The sequence below is a fragment of the Rana temporaria genome, chromosome 2, assembly GCF_905171775.1.
Source record: "Rana temporaria chromosome 2, aRanTem1.1, whole genome shotgun sequence".
Taxonomy (NCBI): Eukaryota; Metazoa; Chordata; class Amphibia; order Anura; family Ranidae; genus Rana; species Rana temporaria.
Genome location: NC_053490.1, coordinates 412,131,306 through 412,150,074, shown reverse-complemented (window position 1 = coordinate 412,150,074; position 18,769 = coordinate 412,131,306).

Here is an 18,769-nt window from a genome sequence, read left to right as displayed (position 1 = left end):
AGTGTAAGGTTAACTTGTATGTATTCCCATACTATGCTCAACTTTTTCTATAGCTAACAATTGTATATCAATTAATTTTAGAACTCTCCTGACGAAGCGACTCGTGAAAGCGTTGTGAAACTAGTTGAGATTCCTCTCACGTGACCCCTACCTCCACCGGGATCTTCTCCCCAAGGGATAATTTAACATCTGTGATTTGTACGGCTGGTCGCACTGTCTGTCATTGTTTTAGTTGTTTTTAGTTGTTTTTTATATCCTCTTGATATTATGTCAATAAATGTATACCTTTTATTATAGATTTCTCTCTTGAGCTTACCTGCCTACCCTGTACCGCTACCGTCCTACTGCCCCCCTCTTTTCTCAGCTTTTGCTGTTGGTCTTTTGGGTTTGGGGTCCCTTAAGCCCTATCTCTATTCATATTATAGGAACATATAATAACAACTGAATTCAGTATGTGGGTATGGACCTGAACAATATATATTGTTCTTAAAGAATGGGAAGTGTGTTTATGTGGGGGCGTTGTAGAAATGGCATTTATTTTCCGATTTTAAACAGAAACGCTTGAGTAGCCAGACCAGGGATCTTGGTAGCGAAATTCCCTTCTTAACATGGAGAAACCTTAAAATAACTTTCCACACTGAGGAAACCCTGGACAATAATTACTATATCTACAGCTCACAGTACATTAGCATGATGGTCAATAGGAAGAATGACCCTTACATTTGTGGTCATTAGGAATAATCCCCCCTTTCATATAGCTAAAAAGATCATTGGTGTCAGTGGTTACTTATATAAGAGTCGGGAATTGCTAACTGCTCAAGTAACCCCTGGCAGGCCATGTGTGCTGGACAAGAGGAATACATATGGGCTACCTATAGACAATTTTGGGCATCAGATGTAGCACCCTCTACCATAGGTTGGTAGATAGCTGCCAGGCAGGTACATTTATACAAGCTAGGCCTGCTTGTTTTTGATCTGGGAGCAGGGAGTCGTTAGTGTAGCAGTGGGTGTGAGTCCTTTGCTTCAGTTCTTGGGCACCTCCTCTGCTTCCAGGGAGAATGTTCTGGAAGAGGAGCAGGGCTGGGAATTGGAGTGATCGGGAGCTCATGTGTGGAGCCCTGACCAATCCCCTATTGGAATTGGCAGGGGGCAGGCCTCCTTCATAAGGTCAGGTCCAGCCCTGGAGGGGAGTTGTCAGCTGGGAGATGTGAAGAATGGAGTGTTAGGCTGCAAGCAGGAGGCCCACCCCCATCTGGGGGGTGTGCGCCTTGGAGGTGGAGCTCAGGAGCCTCATCCTTACACGGTCATTGAGGAGGTGTCCTGGAACAGAGGAGCCAGAGAAGCAGTCGGTACGCATGTCCAGTTAAGTTCTTCACCATGGAATCAGGGTAGGAGAAGGTCGGTGAGTGAGACACAGTTGATATCTGAAAGAGGCATGCCAGGGGAGCTGGGTGCAAGGCCAGAGGAGAGACTGTGGGGTTTTGTGTCAAATCGATGTGACCTGCAGGTGCAGGATTTGCAAGTCGGGCTAGCTGGGATCAGTAGTCCACCAAACAACTCAAGCTGCTAATCAACTAGACCGCAAGAGGGGGTACTGCAGGCTCCTGGCCTATTAACGAGCCAGCATGTTCAGTGAGCACCTGGGACCATTCAAAGTGATCCCTGGTGTAATGTGAAGATGATGGGGTGGAGGAACTAGTATCGCACAGTGAAATATTGCGCAGGTGGAGAAGAGTCCTGGGAGTAACAGTCTGCAGGCTATATTGCAGAGGAGGAGTGATAGCCTGCAGGAGTGTGAATGCTAGAGTCCATCATCTCTTCAAAACTCACATTTTTTATACTATGATGGCAAAGTGATCTGTCCTATGGGCATCCCATAACCCCTTTTCCGAACCAAGTTATATCCCCCAAATAAACAAAAACAAACAACGCAAAATGACTGTTCATTGTCTCTGAGAGTGATATATGGAGGTCTGTCACCAGGGTGATTTGGTGGATGTTAGTAACTAGTAGCAACCATCCGCTACAATAATTTCCCATTACATCAAAGGCATACACAATTTTAAGGTTTGACATTTGTTATTCTGCCCAGTCCTCCTCTGGCCAGCATGGAGAGCGTTAAAGCCAATCAAGTCCATTGCCTTCTATGCAGCGTGCTGAGAATCTTGGGATTTGTAGTTTGAGACGGTAGCCATATAATGCAATAGGAGGACTGGAGTGATGATTTTTATTAAACTGCCCGGGGAAGTTCATCCTCTTGACACAGAGGGAGTAAGAAAGAGAGCACCTTTGTTTATTCACCTGCCAGCTGGAGACCAAACTAGCGGAGATACAAGCTTGAGACTGGAAGCGAGGATACCTGTGGCCAGTGGAGCACTGCCCACATCACAGCACTACTGCTGCAGGAAGACTGGAGCCTTCACTCACCCTCTGCGTCCCACTGTTGATCACTGGAGGCTTTCAGGGAGAGACTGAGGGGGCACCCCCCCTTCTACAGCGAGAGGTTACCACAGCATTCCGGTGACTGGTAAGAGGGGTATTCGCTCATTGTTGATACTACTAACAGGGACTGAGACATGCAGGGCAGGAGACCGATTGTATCTGATCCATACTGCACCCTATACTGCACTTATTCCAAACCTAGACTGAACCTATACCAACCCTATAACCACATTAGTCCGAACCTTTACTGCATCTGAATCACATCTACTTTGCACCTGTGCCGAGACTATACCATACCTATACTGAATGCAAGTTAATTGGGACTGTCGTTAAGTGCACTGAAACCCTTAATAAAGGGCCCCAAAATTAGCTGGCAAAAGAACATCTCAAAGGACTGTCGCTCCCGTAATAATTGTTCTCAAGGACTTCTGTGTTCCCCTGCGCCCTCTGTTACCATCCTTTTTTTGCTTACCTAATTGGTCTTGGACTAGCATCGCTGCCATAAATGTACTATGGTGGTAAAGTTCCAGCACTCAGTAGATTCAGCTTTACTACTGCTCACTGTTGCACTTGAGGTTGCCTTGCTACTCTTTAGGCTGATCTGGATACCAAATGTTATCTTATGCCTAGTCCATACTTTTAATCGCTTTGTATGCTAACATTTATTATTACCGTTGTTAATCCATCTTATGCTAGCCTAGTTACCAACCATATTGGGTGATAATATTTTGAGTTTTAAGATGTATGATTATTCCTGCGCTACCATATATGAGAGGAAAATAGTGAAACTGCTGCAGGAACCGAATAAGGGTCAGACCATACCCATAAGAGAATAAAGTAGAGTGGAGGATGGTGCTGCGCTGTTCCTAGTAGATAATGTACTACTACAGGTAAATGTACATATACAGATGCAAACAATAACTGATATCACAAAGTGCCAGCGTGCATAAAAGCTAAACATGCAAATACAAGCTTAAAAAAAAACTAAGCAGATAAAAAAAAACCACAAATAACTACACAAATGAGCTGTGCAAACTTGCAAAATAAATGTGCAAAATCAACAAATAAATAACTTCCTAGGAAGTCACGTTTTAGTGACACAACGCGTAGGGACGTTTTTCACGTTTTTCTTTAACTGTGCATGGGCCGGGCGCCTACATTTCCCAGTGTGCATTGCGGCTAAGTACGCCGCACGGGCCTTTTGATTTTGACGTGGACGTAAACGACGTAAATCCCGATTCACGGATGACTTACGCAAACGACGTCAAAAATTCGAATTTCGACGCGGGAACGGCGGCCATACTTGACATTACTATTCCAATAGGGCCTAGCTCTAACTTTGCGCGGCCTATCTCTTACGTAAACGGCGTAAAGTACTGCGTCGGCCGGGCGTACGTTCGTGAATCTGTGTATCTCCTCATTTACATATTCTACGCCGACCGCAATGGAAGCGCCACCTAGCGGCCATCCAAAATACTGCAATCTAAAATAGGATGGCGCAAGCCGTCGTATCTTAGATATGTTTAAGCGTATCTCTGTTTGAGCATACGCTTAAACATAAGTCGGCGTAGATTCTGTGTTAGGTCGGCTTATCTACTGATAAGTCGGCCTAACTCTTACTGAATCTACCTAATAGGATTATTAGTTATTTATGCACGTTGCACTTTGATATCACTACTATACTGTTTTTATTATCTGCTTAGTATTTTTTGAAGCTCATATTTGCGTGTTTAGCTTTTATGCACTCTGGCACTTTGTGATATCAGTTACTATTTGCATCTGTATATGTACATTTACTTGTAGTAGTACATTATCTACTAGGAACAGCGCAGCACCAACCCCCACTCTACTTAATATACTCTCCTGTAGTCCAAGTGAGGGGGCGAGCACGACACTCCACACCAGGGAGAAAGCCTTGCATTACTGTGTGGAGTTACAGACAGAAGAACAGGAAATGAGGATTTCTCAGAAGAAATAAGGACATTTAAAAGCAAAATTGAAGGATGAGGTAAGTGAAGGAGGACTGCACTAAGGTAAAGGAAGCTATTTAGGGAAACAAATTGTACCTTTACATCCCCTTTAACTGCTTCCTGTCTAAATTGGCCCTAGTATATGTATGTGTAGAGACCCCCCGACCCCTTGGCATTAGGAAAGGCTGACATTTCACCTCAGGGTGCTGGTTCTCCGGCATGGTGGGTGTGGTTAGCTGCAGGAAAGATGGGTGCAAGTCACTTTTAGAATGATCCAAAATGAGTTTATTGCTCACAACAATAACATTTAGGGAGAGAGGGTTAAGGCATAGGACACCCTAAGACAGTAGGAAGACAGATCAGCGGACTCCAAGAACAAAACAGCCAGGTAGACAGCAATACAGAAGGCCTGCACCCAATGTTCTGTACCTACATAGCAACAGCTGTCTCCTATAGCAACCAAAAACTCACCACACCACGCAGGGTTTACACTGGATGAGTCCCTCTTGACGCCTTCCCAGCCTCTCCACAGTCCCCGGCTCATGGAAGAGTAACCTCTGGTACTTCATCTCAGTAATCGCTCTCTTCCCTCATGCCTCCAGGCAACAAACAGGCTCTCTCTGGCAGGGCCCTAAACACAAGGCAAGGCCTTAGACTCCGGGCCTCGCCCAACTCAGCTGTTCCATACACATCCATTCCAAATCAAGGTCTGGGTGGGAGGACCCCCGATCATTTGACTTTCTCCAAATATATACTCTCTCCCAGCATGATCAGTGGCAGAAACACTTACTGATTGGCAGAAAGAGATATGCATATCCATAACTCAGTCTCACTGTAGCTCATCATACTAATGTCAAAGGCAACAGTGCCACCTATTGAAAAAAATGAGGAACTACAGTTAAACAAGGCTTAGAAGAAAACTCAAATGATCACAAAGACTACAAATTAGTTAGTTTCCACCTAGCACAGCAAAATGTAATTGTAGCCCCTGTTTAAGACCATGGTGCTACAGTATGTATGAATGTGACTTAGGGACCTTAGATTGTAAGCTCCTTGAGGGCAGGTACTGATGAGAATGTAAAATATATATGTAAAGCACTGCATAAATTGACTGCAGTATATAAGTACTTTTAATAAATAAATAAATACGTAAATTAGGACGACTTTATATGGATGATCAGCCAATGCAACAATAAAAACAATAACCTTTAGCACAGATCAATATAATTGTCACAAATACCTTTATTTGGTTTTATGTACTAGGACATCTAGAGGTTGCTCCTTACTGCACTGGGAGGCAATACCTCCCCCCATCTACTTTGTACAATGCCAGTACATATATTGCAACAATATGTATTTTAGTTAACTGGCCTATCTACAACTGCCTACAATGTGCAAAATGCTATATAGTTACTAACAGCTCATTCAGAAGGGTCATTAGTCCTGTCTTCCATGCAGAGCCACTGGCAAAGTGCATGTGCATCCAACTGTGTGAAGGCAGCCCACATTAAAGTGGATGCCCCTGCAGAGGTTTCATGGACACATTTGCATTTTAAAATATGAAATGCGGGCAGGAGTGGGTGCACTAAAAAAAGGGGGGGATAGGGGGAAGGGGATTGGCCTGAGAGGAGGCCCAAAAAGGGGTTACCAATAGCAACAAATAATTGATCTAGAGTATTCTGATACAAAAGATTTAATATAGTATCAAAAATGGAGTATAAAAAGTACAGTCATAATGAACAAAATAATGAAAAATGCAACCATTTAAAAGGAAACAAGTTGCCAGAAACAATTATAACAAACAAGACTGACAATAAACAACACACAATGACGACACTGTCCGGACGTATCTGGGTTCAGCCACGAGTGGTATGCACAAGATATAAGTAAGTGGTTCATTTGGCTACTCAAATAGAGAAGGGAGGGGCCTATATTAGTCAGAGACAATGATCTGATGGCCCTATCTAAATTCAGCCAATTAGTGTCTATGCTGGTGGCCAGGGCTGGACTGGGACAAAAATTTGGCCCTGGACTTCATCCAGACCGGCCCACTTTGACAGGTCTCTCCCACAGCGGCCGGACAACTCCCGCACCCCCCCCCGGCCACCCAAGCCCCCTTCACTAGCCACTAGCCGTTTTACTTTATTAGAGTAGAACGGCTGGTACTGGTACTCTTTTAGGCAGTACCAGTGGGGAAGCTAGACATTCTTTCTCCCGGGGCAAAGAATCAGTTTGGTGCCCCCCCCCCCTCATGGAACAAGATTAGGCAGAAGTGAGAAACTCCCAGGCCGCTGTCACTGAAGCCGGCCCACTGAGCCATCGGCCCACCGGGAAACTCCCTGTAGTCCCAATGGCCAGTCCATCCCTGCTGGTGGCTGCACCCAATATGCGGGGAGGGAGGGAGGAAGGAGGGAAGGGCAGAGGAGCAGCGGAATAGTATCTACAGGACTAATTAAGTTGTTTCATCTTCATATATAGAGGATGAGGGCCAGAATAGTATTCTAGTTGTGCCAAGTGGTGGTCATAATAGTCCATGAGTAGAAGCGGCTGAGAGGTTGTTCAGATAATTGAGGTTGTGCAGCACCAATACATATGAATAAGGACGGTCATAATAGACTGGTTCCTATGTAGTCCATTAGTGTAAGCCTGCAGAAGCAGTAGGGGTAAGTTGATTTAAGCTTGCTTTAGACATGCATAGTCAGTCCCATGAATGAGAGAAATATAAAGCAATTAGTCTTGCTAGAGTAAAGCATGTCAACTAATAATAGTATTTTTTGGATGTTATATAGGCACTGTTACTGCTATAGTCCCAATATTGCTGGATACCATGCATGTATGTTGATAACTTGTGGTCTGTACATTACCAGTTTGTCGTCTTGTTCATCAGGCTTGACTCAATTCATGAGTAGATTATACAGCGATACAGACCTTATGTGCATTGATGCCCATATTTATCTATGCAGTGCTGGCAATAGTTGGTAGGGAAATCCGCATGTGATGTGCCTAGCAGTAAGCGGATACCGCAATGTGGGGGCTGCTCAGCTGAGCTCCTCGATGCTTCTCAGTACTCCCCAATGCTCGTAAGCCGTCCGCGGCTCTCCGTTCCGACGGCACCTCCGTCCTTCACACGCAAGGGATGCGTTACGTGACAGGCGTCGGGTGATGACGTCAGTGTCTGCATTTGGATCCATGCACCCACTCCTGCCCCCATGTCAAACTTGTGTCCTTGCAGATGCTGTGTGTGCATCCACATCCATGGGCTATGGGCACACAGCTCCGAGGGCGATGACGTCAGTGTCTGCATTTGGATCCATGCACCCACTCCTGCCCCCATGTCAAACTTGTGTCCTTGCAGATGCTGTGTGTGCATCCACATCCACGGGCTATGGGCACACAGCTCCGAGGAGTGTGCACACACATCTGATAGAGGTTCTTCACAGAGGATGGGACTAATTCCCTGTTTGAATGACCTCAAGACTGATGCCGCATACACACGGCCGTTTTTCACGAAAAGAAAAATGCAATTTTTTAAATTGGTTGTGAAAAACGGTCGTGTGTAGGCTCCAGAGCATTTTTCTCGACGAGAAAAATGGGCATTAAAAATTTAGAACCTTTTCTATTTTTTCTCATAGTTTTTCACGTCATTGTCTTTCTCGTCGTGAAAAACAGTCGTGTGTAGGCTTTAACGATGGGGGAAAAAACGCGCATGCTCAGAAGCAAGTTACGAGAAGGGAAATTTGCATAATCAGACCAAAGGGTGGCACCATTCGAATGGAACTTCCCCTTTATAGTGCCGTCATACGTGTTGTACATCACTGCGCTTTGCTCGAGCATGCTGGCTTGAGAGGAGTCACGTCATTTTACACGGCATTAGAAGTGACATTTTCATCAAACTGGCCACACATGCTCAGGGTTAAATGACACATACATTTTTGCTGAGTGAGCAAATTACAAGCAAAATATGCCTGTCTCTATGATTTAGGTGATGAGCAATTGTTTTCAATCGTTTCAGTTTTTGGCACAGGACTGATGTTTTTGTAAGTCATAATATTAAAAAGTCATAGTGCTGAAGCAAAATTGTTGTGCATCACCTTTTTTTTTACTTAATTTTCTATATGAGCTATAAAGAACACCACATGTGTCTTCATGAAGGAATCAAAATACCCAAGCTCTTGATCAAAGATGGCTTTTTTGGGTCACTTTGAAAGATTGGGTGTTTCAGTTTTTCTATAGATTTTACCCACTGTAAATTCCTTGTGCTTCAGTAAGACCTTAATATAATATGACAGAATATTTGTTCTTATGAATCATATAAGGATAACATACTCCTTAAGGGAACTATATGTTGATTAAGGAAAAATCCAAAACACATGCTCATAGAGAAATATGAAGTAATGGGAGTGATTCTAAAATACACCGACACAGAGAGTACATTTGTACATTGAACAATCTAAATAGTTTATACTGTATTTATTTTAGTATTCATAATTCTGGAAATTTTGTTTTAGATCTGTTAATTGTGTGACCAAAATATTTCTTTAAAGTTTGAATTATGCATTTCTGAAGATAAAAATACATTTGGTTAGGACAAGGTAAAGATTTTACTTTTCTACAATCTGGAGTCATTCCACTTGGCTTAACACTCTAACTACATTCATAATTTCATTTATGTGTTTAACCACATACCACTTTATTTTTACAATTTCAGTATGTTATTTTGTTCTGGTCTTGTTGTTTTAAAATAGTTATTGATTATTTTAGAGCAAACCATTTTAACTTGAATATACAGCAATTGTGTTTTGAGGAACTGAATAAAGTGTTTCCATATTGCAAGCCAAATGTATTTTTTAAAGCGGAACAAAACTTTTTCAATCAGTATTACTTATTTTTAATTTCTGTGCTGCTAGCCTAAGTACATAGATAGGAAAATATGTAATTTGTATTTGTTTTTAACTTACATTTTTATGTTACTTCAGTTGCTTGCTGTTTTCAGGCCTTGGCCAACATGATGTCAAACATCCCAGGAGTCTTCATGGGCATTTTATGTCCTCAGTAATTATACCCACAATTCAGGAAAACATGCAGCAAGTATAAAAGGTGAAGGCCAAAGTTTATAACTGCTGTGCAAGTCTTAGTTTTGGTACCCACTGTAGAGAGTACATTTCTGGTAGGGTCCTAATGAGATCAGCGAGAAAAGCAGTGATGTCAACTACCAGCTATACCAGCCTGGAAAGAGAAAGCCCCTACAAATGTACCATAATAAACCTTATTAAACCCTTAAAGGACTGGGGTCTCTTTCAGTATAAAGCAACGCGAAAGTATCTCCAGCAAAAAGTGCACCAACGGCTGGTATTCAGATTCAGGAGGTGAGGGAGTTCTTAAAATAAAAGCAAGAGTGGATTTCTATCTACAGAAGGTCCAGGCAGTTATATATTTTATTCATTCTAGGCTTGGTTTATAGCCAATGCAAAAATACTGCACAATAGGCGTAGAATCCACCCACTATCTGGGCTACAGAATTGGGCAGGGGGTTCCCTAAGTTTCTTATAGAAAATAATGAAGCATCTAAATGTTGGCTTCAGTCATAAAAACAAGTTAGAGCCTTTCCGGTGATTTTGGATTGTGCCTAATTTTGCTACTATAGCAGCTCCACTTATGGATCTTACAAAAGGAGCCAAGTCCACCATGGTAAAATGGAATGAAGAGCCAAAGTTTTTCAAGTGCTGCACTGTGTAAGGGACTGGTGTTCACCCCCAACTTTAGTCAATAATTTATTGTACAAATCCATATTTGCCTGGGAGCAGTTTTGTCCCTGGAAACTAATGGAGAAGCACAGTAGCATATCTGAGCTGGAAACTAATCTCTGCAAAACTTTTCAATAGTGGACAAGAAGTGTCTGGTTATAAAGTGGGTACTAGAGTCATGAACATGTTACCTTTTCGAGCTGACAGTTCGATTATATACAGACCATTTTCCTCTACAGTGGATAGCTTGGAACAAAGGGAACAATTCAAAAGATGGTTCCTAGCTCTGCAAGACTTTATATATTATATATTATATTTTATATATTACATATGATATGGAACACATGCCAGGTATCCCACAAGGGGATGCTGATGGAATACATTCCTTATATGCTGGCAAATTATGCTCTGTTCCACAGTTCTGAGCAGGCAGGGCAGGGTATATGAGAAAAAAGAAGAAGATTGTTGCGCAGACCCAGCATAAAGTGCAAAAAATAAAATAAAAAATGAAAAATAAATAAATAAATACCAGCCGCGTCTTAAGTGTGCCATACAGCACAGACAAGCATAATGAGAAAAAAGAAGTCGCGCTAGTTCAAAAATAAAAAATCTAAAAATAGTGAAAATCCTGTGACTAGTTAAACCAAATAGTTAAATATATGGTGATAAGCACCATCCATGAAGAAGTGCAATTAACATATAACCACTAAGCGACACAAATATATCTAAATCAATACAACATATTGACAGTCCAAGTGAGCCAAAAGGTTAAAGTAGTCCGCAGGTGTGTGATGAAAAAGAATCTTCCGACTAACAGTGATATCAACCACGCTGTGTTTTAGACCAACAGGAGACCTCCACCACAGATAGTACTGACTCTTACCAGAATTCAGTAAAAATTAGGCATGAATATCAAATCCAGCAGCAACATACAGGGTAATCTTCAACCAGCAGTATCCATAAATGAATATTCACCAATAGAATCCAGGCTCCATAAATGCAAAGGAAACACCAAGAGAGGAATATAGTGTAATACTGCGCTGGTTTATTGTAGCATAAAAAGAGCCAAATGCTTACTTACATCTCCAAAGAAAGAAATAGGCATCAAGCGGACATAAAATCAGGTACAAGGTAAAAAAACACACAGCCGGCCGGACTGTGTATAGGCGTGCGTCCGGATATCCGGATCCTTACACCTGAGCAGGCAGGGCAGGGTATATGAGACACTGGAAGGTAGGATTGAAGAGTGTGTTTGTGTCACCTAGGTTTCTTACAAAGACATGTTAAGAGACTCCAGGATTTATAGCTAATGTGGAGTAAGCTAAAAAATTGTTAGAATCTGAATACATTTTGTTCTGGGTCTTGGAGCCCAGATCCTTTGTAGAGCTTTGGGTAGGATAAAGCCTTCATTCCTAGGTCCTAGTCCTACCTGGTAGCCAGACCTCATTATTAGTTTCAGCTATCCACAGGTCAATATATATATGTGAGCTGGCTGATGATCATGGCTCTCTCTCTCTCTTTCTCTCTCTGCTGTAAGAGCCTGCTGCTGGGTGAAAATAGCGCTGACAAGACAATAAAAAGCTACATATGCTGCCTGTTTGTTTTAGGGAACTCATTAGGGATCAAGAACTGACCTGAGTTCAGTTAGTGGTTTAAGCAAGCAGATGTTTGTTATATGGTATGGACTTGCTGAACAAGGCCATCCTGCAATACAACTGTGTTTGTTTGTTGCCTTGCTGAATAAAAAGTGCAATGAAAACCTGCTTGGACTGTTCCTGTTTCTTTTGTGGGACTATTGTAGTAAACAAAAATTTAGAGTCAATCCAGCTTTATAAATCAGCTCTCCTTCAGTTAATGGATGGGGTTGGTTCTAGCCTTCACTGTATTGCTTAGTAGACATGTGCATTAGTTTTTGTCCGAATACATTTTCGTTCGAATTTCAGCTATTTTCGTTATTGTTTTAACAAACGAAAACGAAGTGCAGAATACAAAAACCGAAAGATCCGACATAAACAAATGCTTTATTTTCGTTTTCGTCGGTCGAATGTGCCTAACCTTAACTCTATTAGTCCAAGATTATTCTACAAAGAGAGAAAAGATTCAACATAGAGAGAAAAGATTCAACATTATAGAGAGAAAAGATTCGACATTATAAAGAGAAAAGATTCAACATAGAGAGAAAAGATTTGACATAGAGAGAAAAGATCGCTGCTGGAATTGGGTGGGGGAAGTAAAATAAAAATAATGATGATGATGAATGTTATTGGATGATTGTAACCAAAAAAGAGGAGCAGTAAAATAGCTAGAACTAACTTGACAATTCAACATGAACGACGAAGATTCGACAAAGCATCAAAAAACATACAAATGTCAAATCTGTCATTGAAGGCTTAAGGTGTCTGTCTGTCCAATGTTCAAAGAAGATTCGACGAAGCAGCTAAACTGTATGACGCCGCAATCGTACATTTCTTGTCAAATGCTCGGCCCATAGGCTATAGAAAAATTCTAATGTTGGTTGACTAGTAATAATAATTATTGAATATAATAATTTGCTAGTGTCATACAACATTAGAATTCTTCTATAGCTTGTAGGCGGAACATTCGACCGGAAATGTACAATTCGACGTACAGTTTCGCTGCTCCATCAAATCTTCTTTGAACATTCGACAGACACCATAAGCCTTCAAAGACAGATTCAACCTTAATTCATTCGGATTTTCAGACGAAAAACGAAATAAATAAAAATGAATTTCGGGAGTAACTGAGGCCCTGTACACACGATCAGTCCAAACTGATGAAAACGGACTGAAGGTCCGTTTCATCAGTCCAAACCGACCGTGTGTGGGCCCCATCAGTCAGTTATCCTTCGGTTCAAAAATTTAGAACTTGCTTTAAAATTGAGCTGATGGACTGATAACTAGAGTTGAGCGGACACCTGGATGTTCGGGTTCGGGTCCGAACCCGAACTTTAACCCGAACCCGAACTCCGAACCCCATTGTAGTCAATGGGACACAGACTTTTAGAAAAAAAATGCACGGAGGTCCCCGCAAATTCAATAACCAGACCCTTTAGGTCTGGTATGGATATTAAGGGGAACCCCGCCGTCAATTTAAAAAAAAATTACGTGCGGTTCCCCCTAAATATCCATAACCAGACCCTTCAGGTCCGGTATGGATATTCAGAGGAACCCCGCCGTCAATTTAAAACAAAAATGACGTGCGGTTCCCCCTAAATATCCATAACCAGACCCGTTATCTGAGCACGTTAACCTGGCCGGCCGCAGAAAAGAGGGGGGACAGAGTGCGGCCCCCCCTCTCCTGAACCGCACCAGGCCACATGCCCTCAACATGGGGAGGATGTCCCCATGTTGATGGGGACAAGGGTCTCATCCCCACAACCCTTGCCCGGTGGTTGTGGGGGTATGCGGGCGGGAGGTTTATCAGAATCTGGAAGACCCCTTTAACAAAGGGGACCCCCAGATCCTGACCCCCCTGTGTGAAATGGTAATGGGGTACACTGTACCCCTACCATTTCACGAAGGAAGTGTAAAGTCTTGTTAAAAAAAAAACACACTGACACCGTAGAATAAAGTCCTTTATTAATAAAAAAAAAAAGAAAAAACTCCAGCGGTGATAATCCACTCGTTTCCCGGCTTCCTGCGTTGTCCTGATCCTGCGACGGCTGCGGGTGATCTCCAGCGATGAGAAGATCCTGCGTTGGATGATCTCCGCTCCAGCGATGAGAAGATCCATCCATCCAGCGCAGCAGCATCCCCGACCTCCTCTCACCGCTGGACACAGCCCAGCCAATGACGCGCTGCATCTGTGACATTACTTATATAGAGGAGGCAGGGCCACCCGTCACGTGACCCCGCCCCCTCTGACATACCCTCTGCTACGTCACTGGTTAAGCCCAGGGTCTTTCCTGGAAGAACTTACCCAGTGACAAACTTTTTTTCAGCATGTCGTTGTGTTTTACGTCACTGCGTTGGACTCGATCGGTTTTTGAACTGATGGTGTGTAGGCACAATAGACCATCAGTCAGCTTCATCGGTTAACCGATGAAACGGACCTTCAGTCCGTTTTCATCAGTTTGGACTGATCATGTGTACAGGGCCTGAATAAAAAAAAATTTCGGACGAAAACTAAATTCCAAAACGAAATATTTCAGTGTGCACATGTCTATTGCTTAGTTTCAGTTTAGCCTGCATAAATGTCTTAGGGAATAGATGGTTAAGCTAGCTACACAGATTTGGCAGGAAAAGATAGCTTTCAGTTTACTGTAGTTAGGTGATGACTGTATATGATTTAGATTGGTCGCTATGGGTTATTGCATCCTGGGCCATTCATTCTGAAAAAGCAATCATAACTGCAACTTCACACCTCAGTTTTATATAAAATACAGACAATTGACCTGGGAGAAATCACAATGGTTTGTAGAAAAATATTGGTTTATGAAAATGTGCACTGATTTATTTTAATAAAGATATCTTACAAATAAGACCTTCAGTATACCATAACATATAAATGGAGAGTTAGTGGAGAATTGCCCTTTTACCCTTTCTTTTGTTTTATATTCATTATGTTGCATGAGAATGTTTGATTTTCCTGTATCAAATGGGATAAGCATTTCCACAAGCAATCTAAATAAGGCTGTTGAGCTTTATCTACATAAAAGTGTAAAGGAAATAACTCAGGAGTAATGCAATGATATAAATCTGCTGTACTTACTGTGTTAACATTTTCTGGCTTGAAACACAAATGACTTCAAAATGTAAAGTCCGCTGGGGATTCTACCAGAAGCAAATGTCTACCCCTCGCATCATTTTTTCCAGACATATAATTCAATGAAGTGATTTCTCCTGGCTTAAAAAAAAATCTCACAGGCATGTGTGCAATAGATGAAAGTTGTCGTCTTTTCGTCTCTTGCCTGAGCTGACTCCATGTTAATATAATTCCTCCCACATCATTTTTGTGGAATGAAGTTAGGTACTGGAGTGTAAAGGCTCTGCACAGGTGTTTCTTTCTGCAGAAGTGCAACAATCCTTAGGAATTTGTAATGTCTAGAAACCAAGCAGACTGTTTTATATGGGGGATGGGATTTGTTATAATGAAAATGTAAAGTAAGTAGAGAGATGTGTCTCATGAAAGTTATTCGGATTGCATAAGTCAATATATTTGGGATATAAATGTACAAATAATGTCATACTTAGTTATTGCTTTATTATTGCTTTTGTGATTTACTTCAAGTATTTTTATATTTTTGCCAATATGCTACTTTATACCAAAGGTTCAGTGGAAAGTGGAGACTTGGGAGTTGGTTTACTAAAGAAGTTAAGAATCTTCTTTTGAGAAATTGTGTAACTATTTATTTTGATTATCCAGTCACGTGAAAAGCATGTAATTGGGTACTTAAAGAAAACAGGAATTTGCTATTTACATGATTGAATGATTGCAGTAAAGATTCCCAACCCTCTTTCGTTAATAAGCGTCTGGGCCCATGTTTGTGGTCCTTAGTTTAGAATAAATTTAATATAGGCCACTTTCTTTGGGGCTCCTAGGGCTTGATGATCTAGAACAGGAGTCTCCAAACATTCTAAAGAAAGGGCCAGTTTACTGTCCTTAAGGCATTAGTGGGATCAGACTGGACACTTTGAGTAGAAAACATTTCAGCAGGAGTAAATAATGCCCCACATCATTGTTTTTTTTTTGGGAGGAATAGTGCCCTGTTGTTGGTATCAGTGGTAGGAATGGCGCCCCATTGTTGATATTCAAGGGAAGAATGGTGCCTCATTGCTGGTCTCAGTTGGGGGAACAGTGTCCCATCACTGGTCTCAGTAGAAGGAATGGTGCCCAATCGTTGGTTTCATTCAGTGGGAGGAACAGTGTCACATCACTAGTTCAGTGGGAGATATTGTGCCCAATCTTTGGTCTCATTGGGAAGAATGGTGTCTCACCATTGTCTTCGTGAAAGAAACAGTGCCTCATCTTTAGTCTCAGTGGGAGGAACAGTGCGCAATCATTGGTGTCAGTGGATGGAATAACCCATAGGCATGATAAAGGCAAGCAAAGGGCTACATTGAGGCCACAGTTTGGAGACCAATGATCTAGAGCAAAACTACTGTAATCTTTAAAGCTGCAATAGAGGCAATTACAATAAAACCACATTATAAGTTACAATTGCATATGTTATTATACCATTAGCTGTGGCATGTATATCCTTTTTTCAATTGCAAGTTCTGCTATCACTATTTAACCTAGTGATCCTGCCAGGTTTAGCCATGTCCAGACATGGTCCAGACTAGGGGATGGCAGCACTGCCATACACTGGCCATATACTGCTCAAATTTAATGTGGTTCCTGCTGTTGCAGCTGTAATTCAAGCAATATATGGTGTTGCTTTCACTTCTCCATTCCACAAAAGTCAATCGTTCTTTTGAACCCAATGGGAATATGTTATTCAAAATGGATGGACAAATCCCCCCAGCCAGACTATTGTATTTTGACAGTCAGAACAATGCTGGCATCTGATTGGTTAAAGAGGATAGAGAAACTATACATGTATAGCCAGATTTAGTTACTTTATGTAGGTGTAACATATTCAGGATCAGTACTCCTGCTGCTGCTTACAAGCTTAGGTGCAGATGCACTACATGCCTGCATGTACAGCTTAACTGATTATTTACAGACCAACCTTATGACAGGCACAGTCTCTGTAGCACTCATCACCACAATGAGTCCAGGGACTATGGATTATCTATAAACTGCCTGGGTACATAATATTTGGAGGACTGGACTCCCCTTACTGAGCTCTGCAGAGTGTAACTTCAGCTCTTCTCCCCCTTTTTTCTGAGCTCTCAGGCAAGCTTTAAAATTCAGCACTTTGAATGGATGTATAAAAGAAAGGGCTGCAGATAGACAGGTATAACGTATGTAGGAGGATTTGTTTAATCTCTGTGTATCGGGTTCATTACACCCCAGTAAAACTGTTTAAAATGGGCGGGGTTACAGACCCGATGTGCAACAGGTGCAAGGTAATGTCCTGCGATCTGATTCACTTGCTCTGGCGCTGCCCCAAACTCCACAGGTTCTGGAAGGGAGTTGTGGACACACTTAACTCTGTGTTCCAGGTAGCCGTACCCCTGGAGCCGATATACTGCCTGCTTGGAGTATTGGAGGGAGTGGTAACAGAGGAGTTGACTCGAATGGCACTAAATAGGGCACTGTTCCAGGCCAGGAGGGCCATTCTCCTGAATTGGAAGCTGGAGGATCCTGCCACGCTTAAATCTTGGGTGATGCATATGGGCAGGATGCTCGTCATGGAGAAGTACATATATCAGCATAGGGGAAATGCAGGCAAATTCGACAGGCGTTGTCAAGGGGCGGTGGGATTAGAGGGCATGTTGATGGATGTTACTAGGATGTGCTAGAGGCTGGATGGAGAGACATATGTGAAGTGAACTATATATGATGTGGCTGTTATGTCATATTGGTTTTCTTTTCCTGTATGTTATGTGAGCAATAAAAACTTTTCTGATTTAAAAAAAAAAATCTCTGTGTATCACCTGAGGCCAGCCCCTTTACTGGGTACATGTAAAGGCTGCACAACCACTTTAATGTTAAGTCACAGCCCTTCAGCTTAGGCTAAATTTAGCAGGTATTTCTGGACATTTTGATTAGTCTCCATAATACATTGATAGCTGATTTTTTTGGAAACATGTTTGGGATTACATTGAAAGACTATGTAGCTGACAATAGCCAATAGCATTTCAAACCATTCTATAACAGTGTTGTTTAAGTGAATGAAGCTCTAGTTTAAACTTGCAGATGTTCATTCAAGTAATGCGTTATATAGAGAATGTGTTTTAAAGACTTTCAAGGGATAAACACTACATGTAAATGTTTAAAATAATTTGTGAAAACTCTCAATGATAACTTGAATCAAAAGTAAAGTAAGAGGTAGGAGACTAGTGGAAGGAATCATTTACAGCTGAAGAGCAGTATAAAGAAGTATGTTCAAGCTGAAAATTTTAAGGCAGTATTAAACCCAAAATCAAACACTTATCACTTTAACCATTCAGTGACTGCCCACCGCAGATAACCTGTGGCAGGGCAGTCGCTCTGTGCCGGATCACGTATCTAGCACAAGATCTGAGCGCCAAGGAAGAGAGCGCATCTGCACGCCCCCACCACCACAGCTGTACTGTGATTGGCTGCAGCACCAACCAATTAGTGGCTGCCGGCCCACACCCGACGATGGGCTCTGGACATTGACGAAGAGAGCCCTGTGTAGGTAAACAAACACAGGGCTCTCTTCTGACAGAAGCAATAGGCTGTTTTTTTGCTTCCTGCTAAGCAGGAAGCAAAAAACAACATATAACTTAGTAAAAGCAGCACACACAGTACATAGTAACACATGTTGGCCACACATTTGACGCCTTGATCTTCCTAGATGTTAACCCCTTCCCTGCCAGTGTCATTAGTACAGTGACAGTGCATATTTTTAGTACTGATCACTGTATTGGTATTAAAAGTGTCAATTAGGTTTGCTATTTGAATCTCAGGGCGCGTACACACGGTCGGTCCATCCGATGAGAACGGTCCGAAGGACCT